Genomic DNA, 18,116 nt, shown 5'->3' on the forward strand with positions numbered 1-18,116 from the left:
ACTTGTAGGTGTGAAGTTCATCCAACTCGAACTTAGACCGGTCTGCTCGAAAACATGGGGGGGGGGGGGGTACTGAAGCAGAGAAGAGGAGGAAATGAAAACCTGAGGAGGTGTAGTGGTCAACACCCTCGCCTCACAGTGAGAAGGCCCTGGTTCAAACCCCTGCTGGGACCCTTCTGTGTGGCTGGGGGGGGCGGCCCTGCAACAGACAGGGGTCCTGTTCAGGGTGGACCCCGCCCTCGGGTCGGTTCCAGCGACCTGTGACTCCAAAAGGGCTTCAGCAGGTTCTGAAGAGGGACGGATGGAAGAAGTCAATGGATGGACAGGTGTTTCCTGCTGAAGCTGGGATCTTCTCTTGAACCGTAACATTTATTCTTCTCTGTGCTTTTCAGACATCAATCATCACATGATTCACCCCCCCCCCCCCAAAGGACAACTGAGCAGAAGAAGGAGGGGTGTTTTTCACGCCCCCTGCCCGTTTCCTGGTCATCACATCATCACACGTCTTCAATTAAACGCGGAGAAGAAGCATCAACCCGCCACTGTCATCGCTCATTTATTGGCTCTAATTGTTCCGTAACCCTTGTTCTATCCTAGGCACTTTACCGTTGGGAGGTGGGTCATCTAGACCCACTAGACAGAGCGCTGAACCTTTTTTCTTCAATGATTTGTGATCTTCACTGGTGTCCATGGATTACATGAAATCTTTCCACCTTTATCCACCTTCTTCATGGTAGGGAGAACACCTCAATGGAAGGGGGGAGGGGGTCATAGGATAGCACAAGGGTTAGAGTAAAACAATTTAAATGAAAAACTAAGAAAGTTTCCAACGCTGGAAAGATGTTGATCGTTGAGGAGAATCCCCCAGAAGTTTGGTGTTAAATCCGCCACCCCCCTCCTCATCGTCACAGCAGCTAAATCAGAGCCTCCTTCGGTTCTTCTCTGCTGCTTTGACCTCTGACTGCTTCTCCAGAGGAACCTCCTCCTCCTGGGAGCTCAGATGGTTGAAGCTGCTTTTGGTGGGCCTTCAATAAGCCATGAGAACCAAAGTTCTCAGCACTGACCCTTCCAATCTCCTGAGCTCCAGCTTGCTCCAGTCCGTCAGTCATTAACCAGAGTCTGGATAAGGTCTGTTCCCTGAGCTGATAAGTCAAACAGAAGAGGGGATCATTGACACTCGCTCAGCGTTATGAAACACCGCAGCTTCTGCAGGAACTCGCCTTCCACAGAAGTGGAGGGTTGATTGATTATTTTTTGGAATGATTGCTGCTTTTCCTCTGACATCCCAACCTTTTTATCAGAACACAAGTAAAGTGGAAACGGCGGAAAAAGAGTTCTGATCCTGAGTTCAGAGGCTGAAATGATTCATTTATGAAGTGAACCAGAAAAGTAGCTTCTTGAACGGCAGGAGGGTTCATCATCGAGTCGAGTCGAGTCGAGTCAAACTTGGTTTTCAGAGAACTTTTCATGTCACTCAAAGTGTTTCACAAACATTGAATTTCAAAAAACCAAAAGCAAGACAAGAGACCATAACGCAAAAAGTGAATAAAATGATCAAATAAACAGAAACGCCATGCGTTTCACCAGAGGACCTCGGGTCGGCAAAGGTCATACTTTAAAATCCTGTCAGATAGATATGAAGGCCCAAGACCATAAAAGCATTTACAGACCAATAAAAGAACTTTAAAATCAATCCTGGATTGCACAGGGAGCCAATGCAGCGATTTTAAAATCGGTGCAATGTGTTCCGCCTCCTGGTCCTCGTCAATACGCCTGCAGCTGAATTCTGCAGCAGTTGAAGGTTCGATTTCCTTATTCTGGGAAGACCAGAGAGCAGGGCAGGACAATAATCTAAACGACTAAAAATAAAAGCATCAGCACCTCCTTGCTGGCAAGAGGGAGAAATGGGCGGAGTCTGCCAATGTTCTTAAGATGATAAAATCCTGTGTTTGTTCAATATTTAATCTCAGAGTCTGAAATAACACCTTAACACACTGAGCAGTTTTGTCATTCTTTAGTTTAGATAAAACCATCTCTCTCAGGTCTTCAGGATCACTAAAACCTGTTCTGTCCCGGTTCTGTCCCGGTTCTGTCCCGGTTTAACTGTAGGAAGTTCTCAGCCATCCATGACTTCATGTCTAAAATGAGTATGTTGACTCTTCGTCATCAGGAGACACAGCGATGTAGAGTTGAGTGTCATCAGCGTAGCTATGAAAACAAACGCCACGCCTCCTGATGAAACCACTTCAGTATCAGAGAGGCCCAAACCTCTCAGCCTGTTGAGTCAAATACTGTGATCTAGTGTCAAATGCAGCACTCAGATCCAGTAGTACCAGGACTGAGAGTTTCTGACAGTCCAGATTACATCTAATATAATTGACTATTTTGACAAGGGCCATCTCTGTGCTGTGGTTTGTCCTGCAACCAGACTGATATTTTTCAAAGATGTTATTTCAATTTAAAAACTCATTGAATCGGATTAAAACAGTTTTTTCTATCATTTTACTCTGAAATGGTACGTTGGATTCTGGTCAATAATTGTTAACGTTGTTAGGATCTAAATGACTCTTCTTCAGAAGAGGCCTCACCACTGCTGTGCTAAAGGCAGCAGGGAAGACGCCTGTCTGAGAGGGTCATTTACTAGATTTAAAGCTCAGACTCACAGAAGTCATCAAATGTTTAAATCAGTGATGTGGGGATTGGGCCTAAAAGGCAGGTGGTGTGTTATCTGGACGGAAACTCAACCTAATGCCGTATCGTCAACCAGGACACTTTTAGTGTTTCCTCTGATAAATACGAAGCTATCGATTCATTTGAGTTAAAAAAAAGAATCATGCCATTTATAACACATGTGGAGGCTACAAAATCCCATAGTCTCACAGTCTAGTGGATGCAGACTTCAATGCAGTCACCATGACAGCGCTGTCTGAGTTTGGACAAAACTCCATCAAATGTAAAGAACAGGTGGATGAACAGAGATGCAGCATCTTCACGTTTATCGCAGGAGTGACAGTTTACACGTAACCCACCATGAACAAAATCTGGATGAAAATCTACAAACTTTCTCCACTTTTTACTGACAGACGTGAACATTTTCACACTTTTCTCTCTTAAACTCTCAAAGTTCAAACCATAGAAAAAAAAGTTCAGGATTTGGAATGAAGACAAAGATCTGACCGCCATCAAAGATTTATGTAGATGTGACAAAATGAACACACTCTGTGTAGAAGACATGGAGGAGGTTGATTGACAATGCTTTACAGCCAATCAGGATGCAGAAAGGTGAACCGCGACACGGCGAGGGAAGCGTGTTCCCAGAGTTTGATGCAATTGTCCTGCGTGTCGACCAAGCAAAGTCATGAGAGTCACACAGAACAGTTTGGAACGAGAAAAGCTTCAGACCAGGCTGGAAAACTGCAGACAAACCTCCAAATGTAAAGCTTGAAATCAAATGTGAATGCTGTCCAACCTCTAACCTCTACGTAATTTAAAGCCTTTGGAGACGACCACGAAAATGACACAGTTTAATTACACAAAATTGAGCAAACACTCCACATCTACTTATGAGTCATTTGCACAGGGAACAGTGGGCTGCTGTCCAGCTGCTGTAGACATGATGAACGCTTCGCCGTGGCATCTTCAGACGCTCTAGATCTCTGCCAGAGCTTCACGCTGACACTTCCAGGCCCAAATCCAGCCTTCTGAGGCCGATAGAGCAGCACCAACACCTCAATGAGACCGTGGACGGCTGTAATGTTCGGATACTACGAACAGAGGTTATGATGAACGGGAAAGCAACCAGCAGGGTTAAAACGCCGTCAAGAATGCACCAGATGTCATAATTCACGGAAGTCATTCTGGTTCTGAGCAGACGTTCCCCTCATAAACCGTCAACCGTCAGTCCAGTGTTCCTCTTAGAGGTCAGACTTCCTCCTTTATTCATGAATTCCAGTTCGCTGATAAGGAAATCCAGTGAAAGCTGAAATCATGGAGTGAGTCCAAAACCAGAGAAAAGGTTTCAAAATGAATGATTCTAGCCTGCAGCTGGAGCTGATGTGTCTTCATTTTGATAGGAAGCTGCAGATCAGGTAGAGACCATGACCTACTGACATGCAAACACAAGGAGAGCTGAGAGAAGGGATTTATTGGACCATAACTGTCTCATGTTGCAGACAGAAACACCTGAGACGTCTGCATGAAGACACGCGTCTGCTGCAGTCAGACGTTCACACGAAGCCACGAACCTGCCGGAGGACACGACGCTCCCTACCGAACGGACACATGACTCACAGACACGCGTTTCAACAGCACTTTCATGAGAACCCTACTTCCAAGCAGAGAGCAAAAACCTTTGCTTAGCAAACGCTGCCCTTGAGCAGATAACTGTGTTTGCTTTGCTGCATTTTGGACTTTGTGTTCAGAGATGTCCTGGGAACCAAACGCACCCAAATGCACTCGGATCACGTGGAACAACAGCTGAATGTTATTCTAACACCACTTCATCTGTCACTGCATCGTTTTCTGTCCATCAAATGAAATAAACAAACTGGTTGGATTTGGTGGCTGACGGTCGATCCACACTTTAGTCTGAAAGCTTCTGATCTGGTTTGTGGAGCCGACTCAGCGTCGGACCGGCCTATCATAGAACCGAGGGACAGAATCAGTCCAAACCGTCACACCGACTGATCCGTCTGAGTCCCAGTTCAGACCAACTTGCTTTTGGGAGGAAGTAAAAGTGTTTGAGGAAACGGAGCACATGACTTTTCCAGCGTGGAAGCCGCCACGGCGTCCCTCCGCAGCTCCATCCTCTTCTCAAAAGGAGGTCCAAAAACGAACGTTTGTTTTCATACCTCAATATTTCCTTCATTCTTTCATGGAGTCATAACCCATGAGGTCATTTTCCCTCCTTCGGGGAGTTGGGGGTCTGACTCCGATGGTGATATCATGATTTCAGACAGGAAATGACCTCAAGCGGCTCAGATGACATAATTACTATCACCTGTCTGATGGCCAGACAGCTCTGAGGCTGCCTGAGTCACAGGTCATCATTCTTCCTTCCAAAGACCTCCTCTGCTGTTAGCAGCATGCGTTTCATCCAACTGTCACATTATGGAGCGCAGCATTTCCATGCAGCGTGTCCTCTCTGGCTGCCTCCAGGCATTAGTCTGGGTCGCAGTGACATGAAAACTCTCGGGGGTTTTACAAGTAACAGCAGTAAATGAGAAATGAGCTCGCTGGTGATGACAGAAGTGCTGCTGGCCTCACACCGGCGGATCAGAGATGATTTGGGAGAAATGTCTGAACTTTAAGGCCAAAGAGGTTTGCTGCCATCTGCAGTTGTTTGGTTCAAAGTTTCTGTTTCTCTGTGGCCCCCATCTGCTCACGCAGACCCCCGAGCTGAAGATCTGCTTCATGGATGTGGCGTTCCTCTGCATATTCTGACTGTTCTCACTGAACACGTGTGGCACACGCCTGTCACCACATTCTCTGCTGCCTGACCATTCTCTCTATTTTTTTTACACAATTTCACAACAATTCCCAATTAGAAGAAATTCCAGACATTTGTGAAAACGTGAAAATGATTCTTTCTTGCAATCAAACTTGAGCTTTTAGGTGAGTTCTAGGTTGAAATGCAGCTGCTGGATGGATGATTGTGATTGGTTCATCGTCTTTTTGGAAGGTTGGTTCTCTGGCTGAAGCCAAAAATGTAGGGATCATCCATTTGGTTTTGTTTGGGGGAAACCTTTGCAACCCTGTTGAGTTACTTACTAATATGACCAACACAAAGGTGAGGCACAGACCTAGTTAGACGTGGATGTCTGGCTCAAAGCTGCATCCCTTGCTGCCCTAAGGCCAAGAGTAGAAGGACCTCAGATTCTGATGGACCGCATCCTCCCCTCGTCTACTGCTCCACACCACAGCGTCCACAGGTTCAATCACCTGGAACCATGACCCATTTATAGTTTTAACTTAACACGGGTTAGAGTCGTTGGAGAACAATCCCAGTGAGGATTCTCCGACTTCTATCTGCCAGAACCGCCTCCTCCACCTCTTCTGGGAGGAGCCTGAGGTGTTTCCTGGTTAGAAGAGGAATCTCCTCAGCATGTTGACGGGCGGTCCTGGGTGGGTTGGTCCTAACCCTCAAACCCATCACCACAAACAACCAGGAGGCTTTCTGATGAAGTTGTCGGAACCGTTTCCGGTTCCTCTGGATGCTTCTTCTTCACGTTCCGTCCAAACGACTGGGCTTAGAATTAAAACCCTCATGGAGAGTCTACAACTGCAGGGTGAGACCTGGTCTGATCCAGGATTAGTCCTGGTATGAACAAGGTTTCTGATTCAGGTTTGGTCTGAGTCTAAAGCAGCTCTGGTTCCGGTCTGATCCAGACCTGGTTTCCTCTGATGGTCCCCCAGAACTCTGGTTTGGACCAAACAGGAGAACCCTGGTCCTCTCAGGAACGAGGGTCTCTGTTCAGTTGCAGATGAACTCTGGTCCGGTTCACTTCCATGTGAACGCAGACAGACTCTCCAAAGGGAGGAGATGCTGGAAGCTCTCCGTGTTCTGACAAGATCCAAATGAATCTGAAGCAGCAGGAACCTTGAAGAAGTTTGGAAATGCATGCTGGGTAAAGGAGGAGCAGTGAGGAGTTGCAGGAGCTTAGACGACCATCAGAGGACCAGAGGAACGAGTGGCTTTTCTTCTTGTTTGTTTTTTGTTCTGGTTGGAGCTGATTTCAGACAACAGCGCCCCCTAAGGATCAGATGTTGGTCTGAATGTAGCAGGAATTCAGGGATTGAACGTCCAGCTGTGGGCTCCGGAACATTTGAAAGCTCTCGTTGTGATCTCATCCCACTAGAAGCTGGGCAGATCTGGACTGGTTTGTTGTTGTTTTACTCAGAACAGTTGAGATGTACCAACACCAGGTTTCTGCTCCGACTGGATGCTGACCGAGACGTAGAACAGAGACCCACTGGGTCAGACGCCGTCCTGGTCATACATGACCAGAAATGTGAGTTTTTCTGGGAAATAAATCCCAACCAGAATTCTGGAAAAACTGGAATTTGACTGAAAAGACAGAGGGACAGACAGGAGGACGGATGGACAGTTTCTGTTTTTCTGCCCAGTTTTCATCAGACGCTGGAATGAACAGGAACACAGCTAAAACAGCTGGACTGACTCTGCCCCCCCAGTATGTTTACATCAGGCTTATTGGCTGCTTCATTTGGTAGGATGTACCCCCCACAGGAATGTGAGCTGCTTTATATAAAGATGTTGGCAACAGAGTCCACCGCAGAGAAAGGTTGGATGTGCTGAAGGCCTCCCTGTTCGTGCTGCCGCTGCGGTTGGGGGGTGGTTCCTTGGCCGTAGCTGGAAAAGGTTCGCCGTGACCTCTTTTCCCGGGCGAACAGATCAATTTAACTGTGCTGCTAATAAAATGAGTTCAGAGCAAAGTTTGGGTTTTGTCTCGGCTCTCACGAACACAGCTTCTAAGAAAAAGAAGAGAAACTGTTTACACTGACGGGAGCTGAAAAAGCAGCCATAAACACACCCTGAAGAGCTGCGTATTGCTCACCGACACTCCCGCAGAGGTCAGGTGGAGGTGAACCAGCAGCCCTGCTGGTTGGTGCTGGTCCAGGGATGCAGCCTGGTTAAACCTGCAGAGGTGGGAACCGCACCGATCTGTGCTCCAGCCGGAACTTCCAGCTCTCCCATCTCTGATCCGGGCGTCAAACGTTCCGTTGATGATAACAATATTTCTCTCTCAAGAAAAGTTGCTGATATTGTATGCGGGCTGCCAGCAGAAAAACAGACAAGATCAGGACATTCAGTACAGAGGAAGTCAGACGGGTTCAGGATGACGAGGGAAAAAGCTGAGGCACAAAAACAAGTTTTTACTGCAAGGAAATGAACGTATGCCTCAAGAACAAACTCTTCTGTGACTAATAAAAATCCAACAGCTACCATTATTCTCTGTGGAAAAGTCTTTTTTGATGATGTAAGCTGTGGTTTTGTTCAGCTTTTCTCTCTATGAACAAACGTTAAGTCACTAAAGAGCAGCGCTTCACTTCATTAAATATTTTAATAAAAACATGTATTGAAAACCTTAAACACAATAAGAATCTTAAAAAAAAGTACAACAAAAACACAACAGTGAAAAAAAAGTCTTTCTCAAAACTGGTTAAAAATATAGAATATGAGATTTTCCCTTGTAACGAGTGAAAAATGGAAGCTGTGGTTAGATTTGATCAATTTAACTTAAAAATGAGCTTTAAACACTTGTCTTTGGCTTTATTATGTCTTAAAATAAGCATGTTCGGCTCAAAAACAGTTCTATATGTTACAGTAGGAATGTGTGGACACTATTTCCCTCAAATACATCCTTCACTAGGGCGGCAACACTCCACCTTAACCCTTGTGCTATCCTAGATGACCCCCCCCTTCCATTGACGTGTTCTCCCTACCATGACAAAGGTGGATAAAGGTGGAAAGATTTCATGTAATCCATGGACACCAGTGAAGATCACAAATCATTGAAGAAAAAAGGTTCAGAGCTCTGTCTAGTGGGTCTAGATGACCCCACTCCCAATGTTAAAGTGCCTAGGATAGAACAAGGATATTAAAAAAAGATGTTTTTAACAAAAAAAAAATCTAGATTTATCATCACATAACAGGTCGTTGCGTCTCACTGAAAAAGAAGTTAGTTTAGTCAAAAAGAGATGAGAAATTGAATCCTGAAACTTAGATAAAAACAACAAACAACTTCTATCAGTCAGCTGAAAAGCAGCTTGAGGTGCCGTCAAACAAACAAGTGGAGAAAGCCAGAAGTTCCCAAATGTTCCATAAAACTCAAAGACTCAGTGAACGGCAGCACTTCCACGTCCGACCTTCAGACCGGAAGAAAGCGGTTCCTTCAGGCTTTGATGGATGGAGAGGCTCCTCCGAAAACAGACAGGAAGCCCACTAAAACATGCACTGGTTATAAATGAACAGCAGGTTTCTCCGCTCATTCAGCAGAACTGGATTCGGATTGGAGTTTCATTTTATCTTCAAAAGATTTTTCCTTCTGAATCAGCAAAGAGTAAAAAATGCTGAAAGCCTCAACTTTACGGTTTGAAAGATCAAAAGATCTTTGATTAAAACCCAGACACGTCCTCCATCCAACCAGGAACCAGCCGATTCTTCTGGTGAAGAAACACTTTTTCAGGAGGAAGGAAGACTTTCCAAAGAGCCTGAACCCCCCCACAGAAACACCTGCTTATTGTCAGCCCCCGACACCCTGAAGGCCCTCCCCCGGAGGAGAGGAGATATCTCCGTGCGTGCCGTCAGAAACGGCGGCGTTCCCAGAGAGCAGACTGATGGGACCATGACTCAAACCCAAACACGTTTTCTAAAGGTGTGAACATTTTTGACATGACGCTCATGCGTGTGGAGTTGATGAAATGAGCTCAGAAATGTGGAGGAACGAGCTGCTGCTCCTGAGCCTCCTGGACGCCGCCTCACCGCCGCCTTTTCCAAGGGAGTCATCCTTCTGTCATGAAGCGCTGGAGGAAAAGCTGTTATTGGGCAGATCCACATTTTAGTTTGAAGAACCAACATCAAAACTCTGCTTTTCTCCCCCATATTAGGCCTTTTTTCAGCAACATAATCCACTGTTTGTCTGATGTTTTTTGCAAATATCAGACAGACCTCCACTGCTGCTGCCAGAACCACTGAGCAAACCTGAACATTTGGTGGAACCTTTTCCTTCACAGACACCTGAGGGATGAGCTGACGACCAGGAAGCTGTAAAACAGTCATGACATTACTATCATCACATGACTGACACGCTCCCTCCACATGTACAACTCTGGAGATCAGCGTTAGCTCAGAGTCATGAAGAAAAGGAGTCCGGAGAAACTCTGGAAAAGCAGACTGGAGCTCTAGAAAAAAAAGAGTGGAGCTCTGGAAAAGCAGAGTGGAGCTCTGCAAAAGCAGAGTGGAGGTCTAGAAAAGCAAAGTGGAGCAAAGGAAAAGCAGACTGGAGGTTTGGAAAAGACGACTGGAGCTCAGGAAAAGCAGACTGGAGCTCTGGAAAAGCAGAGTGGAGGTCTGGAAAAGCAGAGTGGAGCTTTGGAAAAGCAGAGTGGAGCTCTGGAAAAGCAGAGTGGAGGTCTGGAAAAGCAGAGTGGAGCTTTGGAAAGCAGAATGGAGCTTTGGAAAAGCAGAGTGGAGGTCTGGAAAAGCAGAGTGGAGCTCTGGAAAAGCAGAGTGGAGGTCTGGTAAAGCAGACTGGAGGTGTGGAAAAGAAGACTGGAGGTCTGGAAAGGCAGACTGGAGCTCTGGAAAAGCAGACTGGAGCTCTGGAAAAGCAGAGTGGAGGTCTGGAAAAGCAGAGTGGAGGTCTGGAAAAGCAGAGTGGAGCTCTGGAAAAGCAGACTGGAGGTCTGGAAAAGCAGAGTGGAGCTCTGGAAAAGCAGACTGGAGGTCTGGAAAAGCAGAGTGGAGCTCTGGAGAAGCAGACTGGTGGTCTGGAAAAGACGACTGGAGCTCTGGAAAAGCAGAGTGGAGGTCTGGAAAAGCAGAGAGGAGGTCTGGAAAAGCAGAGTGGAACACTGGAAAAGCAGAGTGGAGGTCTAGAAAAGCAGAGTGGAACCCTGGAAAAGCAGACTGGAGGTCTGGAAAAGACGACTGGAGCTCAGGAAAAGCAGAGTGGAGCTCTGGAAAAGCAGAGTGGAGGTCTGGAAAAGCAGAATGGAGGTTTGGAAAAGTTGAGTGGAACAATGGAAAAGCAAAGTGGAGGTCTGGAAAAGCAGAGTGGAGCTTTGGAAAAGCAGAGTGGAGCTCTGGAAAAGCAGAGTGGAGGTCTGGAAAAGCAGAGTGGAGCTTTGAAAAAACAGAGTGGAGCTTTGGAAAAGCAGAGTGGAGGTCTGGAAAAGCAGAGTGGAGCTCTGGAAAAGCAGAGTGGAGCTCTGGAAAAGCAGAGTGGAGCTTTGGAAAAGCAGAGTGGAGCTTTGGAAAAGCAGAGTGGAGGTCAGGAAAAGCAGACTGGAGGTCTGGAAAAGCAGAGTGGAGGTCTGGAAAAGCAGAGTGGAGGTGTGGAAAAGAAGACTGGAGATCTGGAAAAGCAGAGTGGAGCTCTGGAAAAGCAGAGTGGAGCTCTGGAAAAGCAGAGTGGAGGTCTGGAAAAGCAGAGTGGAGCTCTGGAAAAGCCGACTTGAGCTCTGGAAAAGCAGACTGGAGCTCTGGAAAAGCAGACTGGAGCTCTGGAAAAGCAGACTGGAGGTATTCAAAAGCAGAGTGGAGCTCTGGAAAAGCAGACTGGAGGTCTGGAAAAGCAGAGTGGAGCTCTGGTAAAAGCAGACTGGAGGTCTGGAAAAGCAGAGTGGAGCTCTGGAAAAGCAGACTGGTGGTCTGGAAAAGACGACTGGAGCTCTGGAAAAGCAGAGTGGAGGTCTGGAAAAGCAGAGTGGAGGTTTGGAAAAGCAGAGTGGAACACTGGAAAAGCAGAATGGAGGTTTGGAAAAGTTGAGTGGAGCTCTGGAAAAGCAAAGTGGAGGTCTGGAAAAGCAGAGTGGAGCTTTGGAAAAGCAGAGTGGAGCTTTGGAAAAGCAGAGTGGAGCTCTGGAAAAGCAGAGTGGAGGTCTGGAAAAGCAGAGTGGAGCTCTGGAAAAGCAGAGTGGAGGTCTGGAAAAGCAGAGTGGAGGTTTGGAAAAGCAGAGTGGAGCACTGGAAAAGCAGAGTGGAGCTCTGGAAAAGCAGAGTGGAGCTTTGGAAAAGCAGAATGGAGCTTTAGAAAAGCAGAGTGGAGCTCTGGAAAAGCAGAGTGGAGGTCTGGAAAAGCAGAGTGGAGCTCTGGAAAAGCAGTGTGGAGCTTTGGAAAAGCAGAGTGGAGCTCTGGAAAAGCAGAGTGGAGCTTTGGAAAAGCAGAGTGGAGGTCTGGAAAAGCAGACTGGAGGTCTGGAAAAGCAGACTGGAGGTCTGGAAAAGCAGAATGCTCTGGAAAGGCAGAGTGGAGCTCTGGAAAAGCAGACTGGAGGTCTGGAAAAGCAGACTGGTGCACTGGAAAAGCAGAGTGGAGCTCTGGAAAAGCAGACTGGAGGTCTGGAAAAGCAGAGTGGAGCTCTGAAAAAGCAGATTGGAGCTTTGGAAAAGCAGACTGGAGGTCTGGAAAAGCAGAATGCTCTGGAAAGGCAGAGTGGAGCTCTGGAAAAGCAGACTGGAGGTCTGGAAAAGCAGACTGGTGCACTGGAAAAGCAGAGTGGAGCTCTGGAAAAGCAGAGTGGAGGTCTGGAAAAGCAGAGTGGAGCTCTGAAAAAGCAGAGTGGATCTTTGGAAAAGCAGAGTGGAGGTCTGGAAAAGCAGAGTGGAGGTCTGGAAAAGCAGAGTGGAGCTCTGGAAAAGCAGACTGGAGGTCTGGAAAAGCAGAGTGGAGGTCTGGAAAAGCAGAGTGGAGGTCTGGAAAAGCAGACTGGAGGTCTGGAAAAGCAGAGTGGAGGTCTGGAAAAGCAGACTGGAGGTCTGGAAAAGCAGAGTGGAGCTCTAGAAAAGCAGAGTGGAGCTCTGGAAAAGCAGATTGGAGGTCTGGAAAAGCAGAGTGGAGCTTTGGAAAAGCAGAGTGGAGCTCTGGAAAAGCAGACTGGAGGTCTGGAAAAGCAGACTGGTGCACTGGAAAACCAGAGTGGAGCTCTGGAAAAGCAGACTGGAGGTCTGGAAAAGCAGACTGAAGCTCTGGAAAAGCAGAGTGGAGGTCTGGAAAAGCAGACTTGAGGTCTGGAAAAGCAGAGTGGAGGTCTGGAAAAGCAGACTGGAGGACTGGAAAAGCAGAGTGGAGCTCTGGAAAAGCAGACTAGAGGTCTGGAAAAGCCGACTGGAGGTCTGGAAAAGCAGACTTGAGGTCTGGAAAAGCAGAGTGGAGGTCTGGAAAAGCAGACTGGAGGTCGGGAAAAGCAGAGTGGAGCTCTGGAAAAGCAGACTAGAGGTCTGGAAAAGCCGACTGGAGGTCTGGAAAAGCAGACTTGAGGTCTGGAAAAGCAGAGTGGAGCTCTGGAAAAGCAGAGTGGAGCTCTGGAAAAGCCGACTGGAGGTCTGGAAAAGCAGACTGGAGGTCTGGAAAAGCAGACTGAAGCTCTGGAAAAGCAGAGTGGAGCTCTGGAAAAGTAGACTGTTGGTCTGGAAAAGAAGACTGAAGGTCTGGAAAAGCAGAGTGGAGCTCTGGAAAAGCAGAGTGGAGCTCTGGAAAAGCAGAGTGGAGGTCTGGAAAAGCAGAGTGGAGCTCTGGAAAAGCCGACTTGAGCTCTGGAAAAGCAGACTGGAGCTCTGGAAAAGCAGACTGGAGGTATTCAAAAGCAGAGTGGAGCTCTGGAAAAGCAGACTGGAGGTCTGGAAAAGCAGAGTGGAGCTCTAGAAAAGCAGAGTGGAGCTCTGGAAAAGCAGAGTGGAGGTCTGGACAGCAGAGTGGAGCTTTGGAAAAGCAGAGTGGAGCTCTGGAAAAGCAGACTGGAGGTCTGGAAAAGCAGACTGGAGGTCTGGAAAAGCAGACTGGAGGTCTGGAAAAGCAGACTGGAGGTCTGGAAAAGCAGAATGCTCTGGAAAAGCAAAGTGGAGGTCTGGAAAAGCAGACTGGAGGTCTGGAAAAGCAGACTGGTGCACTGGAAAAGCAGAGTGGAGCTCTGGAAAAGCAGACTGGAGGTCTGGAAAAGCAGACTGGTGCACTGGAAAAGCAGAGTGGAGCTCTGGAAAAGCAGACTGGAGGTCTGGAAAAGCAGAGTGGAGCTCTGAAAAAGCAGATTGGAGCTTTGGAAAAGCAGACTGGAGGTCTGGAAAAGCAGAATGCTCTGGAAAGGCAGAGTGGAGCTCTGGAAAAGCAGACTGGAGGTCTGGAAAAGCAGACTGGTGCACTGGAAAAGCAGAGTGGAGCTCTGGAAAAGCAGAGTGGAGGTCTGGAAAAGCAGAGTGGAGCTCTGAAAAAGCAGAGTGGATCTTTGGAAAAGCAGAGTGGAGGTCTGGAAAAGCAGAGTGGAGGTCTGGAAAAGCAGAGTGGAGCTCTGGAAAAGCAGACTGGAGGTCTGGAAAAGCAGAGTGGAGGTCTGGAAAAGCAGAGTGGAGGTCTGGAAAAGCAGACTGGAGGTCTGGAAAAGCAGAGTGGAGGTCTGGAAAAGCAGACTGGAGGTCTGGAAAAGCAGAGTGGAGCTCTAGAAAAGCAGAGTGGAGCTCTGGAAAAGCAGATTGGAGGTCTGGAAAAGCAGAGTGGAGCTTTGGAAAAGCAGAGTGGAGCTCTGGAAAAGCAGACTGGAGGTCTGGAAAAGCAGACTGGTGCACTGGAAAACCAGAGTGGAGCTCTGGAAAAGCAGACTGGAGGTCTGGAAAAGCAGACTGAAGCTCTGGAAAAGCAGAGTGGAGGTCTGGAAAAGCAGACTTGAGGTCTGGAAAAGCAGAGTGGAGGTCTGGAAAAGCAGACTGGAGGACTGGAAAAGCAGAGTGGAGCTCTGGAAAAGCAGACTAGAGGTCTGGAAAAGCCGACTGGAGGTCTGGAAAAGCAGACTTGAGGTCTGGAAAAGCAGAGTGGAGGTCTGGAAAAGCAGACTGGAGGTCGGGAAAAGCAGAGTGGAGCTCTGGAAAAGCAGACTAGAGGTCTGGAAAAGCCGACTGGAGGTCTGGAAAAGCAGACTTGAGGTCTGGAAAAGCAGAATGGAGCTCTGGAAAAGCAGAGTGGAGCTCTGGAAAAGCCGACTGGAGGTCTGGAAAAGCAGACTGGAGGTCTGGAAAAGCAGACTGAAGCTCTGGAAAAGCAGAGTGGAGCTCTGGAAAAGTAGACTGTTGGTCTGGAAAAGAAGACTGAAGGTCTGGAAAAGCAGAGTGGAGCTCTGGAAAAGCAGAGTGGAGCTCTGGAAAAGCAGAGTGGAGGTCTGGAAAAGCAGAGTGGAGCTCTGGAAAAGCCGACTTGAGCTCTGGAAAAGCAGACTGGAGCTCTGGAAAAGCAGACTGGAGGTATTCAAAAGCAGAGTGGAGCTCTGGAAAAGCAGACTGGAGGTCTGGAAAAGCAGAGTGGAGCTCTAGAAAAGCAGAGTGGAGCTCTGGAAAAGCAGAGTGGAGGTCTGGACAGCAGAGTGGAGCTTTGGAAAAGCAGAGTGGAGCTCTGGAAAAGCAGACTGGAGGTCTGGAAAAGCAGACTGGAGGTCTGGAAAAGCAGACTGGAGGTCTGGAAAAGCAGACTGGAGGTCTGGAAAAGCAGAATGCTCTGGAAAAGCAAAGTGGAGGTCTGGAAAAGCAGACTGGAGGTCTGGAAAAGCAGACTGGTGCACTGGAAAAGCAGAGTGGAGCTCTGGAAAAGCAGACTGGAGGTCTGGAAAAGCAGACTAGAGGTCTGGAAAAGCCGACTGGAGGTCTGGAAAAGCAGACTTGAGGTCTGGAAAAGCAGAGTGGAGGTCTGGAAAAGCAGACTGGAGGTCTGGAAAAGCAGACTGTTGGTCTGGAAAAGAAGACTAGAGGTCTGGAAAAGCCGACTGGAGGTCTGGAAAAGCAGACTTGAGGTCTGGAAAAGCAGAGTGGAGGTCTGGAAAAGCAGACTGGAGGTCTGGAAAAGCAGAGTGGAGCTCTGGAAAAGCAGACTAGAGGTCTGAAAAAGCCGACTGGAGGTCTGGAAAAGCAGACTTGAGGTCTGGAAAAGCAGAGTGGAGGTCTGGAAAAGCAGAGTGGAGCTCTGGAAAAGTAGACTGGAGGTCTGGAAAAGAAGACTGAAGCTCTGGAAAAGCAGAATGGAGCTCTGGAAAAGCAGAGTGGAGCTCTGGAAAAGCCGACTGGAGGTCTGGAAAAGCAGACTGGAGGTCTGGAAAAGCAGACTGGAGGTCTGGAAAAGCAGAGTGGAGCTCTGGAAAAGTAGACTGGTGGTCTGGAAAAGAAGACTGAAGGTCTGGAAAAGCAGAGTGGAGCGCTGGAAAAGCAGAGTGGAGCTCTGGAAAAGCAGAGTGGAGCTCTGGAAAAGCCGACTTGAGCTCTGGAAAGGCAGAGTGGAGGTCTGGAAAAGCAGACTGGAGGTCTGGAAAAGCAGACTGGTGCACTGGAAAAGCAGAGTGGAGCTCTGGAAAAGCAGACTGGAGGTCTGGAAAAGCAGACTAGAGGTCTGGAAAAGCCGACTGGAGGTCTGGAAAAGCAGACTTGAGGTCTGGAAAAGCAGAGTGGAGGTCTGGAAAAGCAGACTGGAGGTCTGGAAAAGCAGAGTGGAGCTCTGGAAAAGCAGACTAGAGGTCTGGAAAAGCCGACTGGAGGTCTGGAAAAGCAGACTTGAGGTCTGGAAAAGCAGAGTGGAGGTCTGGAAAAGCAGACTGGAGGTCTGGAAAAGCAGAGTGGAGCTCTTGAAAAGCAGACTAGAGGTCTGGAAAAGCCGACTGGAGGTCTGGAAAAGCAGACTTGAGGTCTGGAAAAGCAGAGTGGAGGTCTGGAAAAGCAGAGTGGAGCTCTGGAAAAGTAGACTGGAGGTCTGGAAAAGAAGACTGAAGCTCTGGAAAAGCAGAGTGGAGCTCTGGAAAAGCAGAGTGGAGCTCTGGAAAAGCCGACTGGAGGTCTGGAAAAGCAGACTGGAGGTCTGGAAAAGCAGACTGAAGCTCTGGAAAAGCAGAGTGGAGCTCTGGAAAAGTAGACTGGTGGTCTGGAAAAGAAGACTGAAGGTCTGGAAAAGCAGAGTGGAGCTCTGGAAAAGCAGAGTGGAGCTCTGGAAAAGCAGAGTGGAGCTCTGGAAAAGCCGACTTGAGCTCTGGAAAAGCAGACTGGAGCTCTGGAAAAGCAGACTGAAGCTCTGGAAAAGCAGAGTGGAGCTCTGGAAAAGTAGACTGGTGGTCTGGAAAAGAAGACTGAAGGTCTGGAAAAGCAGAGTGGAGCTCTGGAAAAGCAGAGTGGAGCTCTGGAAAAGCAGAGTGGAGCTCTGGAAAAGCTGACTTGAGCTCTGGAAAAGCAGACTGGAGCTCTGGAAAAGCAGACTGAAGCTCTGGAAAAGCAGAGTGGAACTGCGATTTGTTATTAGCATGAATACGATGTGGGATGGTTGACACAAGCGAACAGGACGTCTTATTCTGAAAGTTCTCTGTTGAAAGGAATGATGAAAAGACAAAGAGGGATTTCAACCGTCACCCGCTAAAGCTCACCAGCACTAAACATTTTTATGAGCCATGAATAAAAATAGTGCTGCTGGATTTGTTCCTGTGATTGTGTGCACAGACACAGTGGTAGTGGAGGTGCAGCTGTGCGTGGAGTTGAACCCTCACACCGGCACAAAGGTTTGGCCTCATTCACTCCTCAGCATTCTGCAGCAGCGTATCGAATGTCAGGCCTTTCTCAGCCGGCCGCCCTGCAGGGATCGTGTTCACAGAGCCACTGCTGAATGCTGGAATTCTTGGAAAGTGATGGGGAAGCTTTTTACAGTTTATTATCTCACGCCGCTCCGTCTCATCCATCCATGCAGCCATCGCAGCGAAGGATCTCTCAGCACTTTCCCTCACGCCGCTCATTCGTGGCCATTTGGTTGCGATTTACTACCAAGACGTTTACAGCAATTTGTTCCTTCCTCCCTGTTTCTTCATCTCGTCTTCCCTGGTGTTCCCTTTCCCATTCCGATCTGTTTTATGGTATTTCTTTGTGTTTTGTTTGTTTCCCTGTGACTGCTTTCATCTTCCAGCCTGTCTGGCCTCATATCATTTTTAAAGTGGACCCAAATGCTTTCCCTGGAAGCTGCACGCTCGCGCTTCCAGTAAGTCTGAGACATAAATCGAACATTTGAAACAAGGCAAATAAATAGAAGTGTAAATGTTCTCTTGGAAACGGCTCGAACACATTCTGTATACAGAGGGGCTGTGTGTTTCGCTGCAGGTACAGATGAATAGGTCGTGGTGATGTTTGTGGGTCTGCGTTTGTGTCAGGGCCTAAATGCCCTTCTGAAGGGCCTTAAATGGCTTACAGCCCCCGGGGGTGTTGGTGAAAAAGGCTTTTTCTGGGTTTGGACATGTCAGCTTGACCTGGCTGTAACAGCCGTCAGCAGAAGTCTTAGCGGTTCTCTAACGCCGGGCTTCATCTGGAGCTTAGAGAACATGCCACAGAAACGGAGACAGAAGGCCGGTTGGCAGCATGAGTCACAGAAACCAAAACA

The 18,116-nt window shown here is 48.0% G+C and overlaps 1 long non-coding RNA gene across 1 annotated transcript; it reads right to left on the reverse strand.

The window, feature by feature from the left end:
- Window positions 1–3,173: 3,173 nt before the first annotated feature.
- On the reverse strand, window positions 3,174–9,903 carry LOC144992584 (uncharacterized). Its single transcript, XR_013656655.1, has 2 exons — window positions 7,575–9,903; window positions 3,174–7,488 (listed from the first exon to the last, which is right to left on the reverse strand). It is a non-coding gene; the product is annotated as an uncharacterized LOC144992584 (long non-coding RNA).
- Between the last annotated feature and the right edge of the window lie 8,213 nt (window positions 9,904–18,116).

The sequence above is a fragment of the Oryzias latipes genome, chromosome 6 (assembly GCF_053564925.1).
Source record: "Oryzias latipes strain Hd-rR chromosome 6, Olatipes_Hd-rR_3.1".
Lineage (NCBI taxonomy): Eukaryota > Metazoa > Chordata > Actinopteri > Beloniformes > Adrianichthyidae > Oryzias > Oryzias latipes.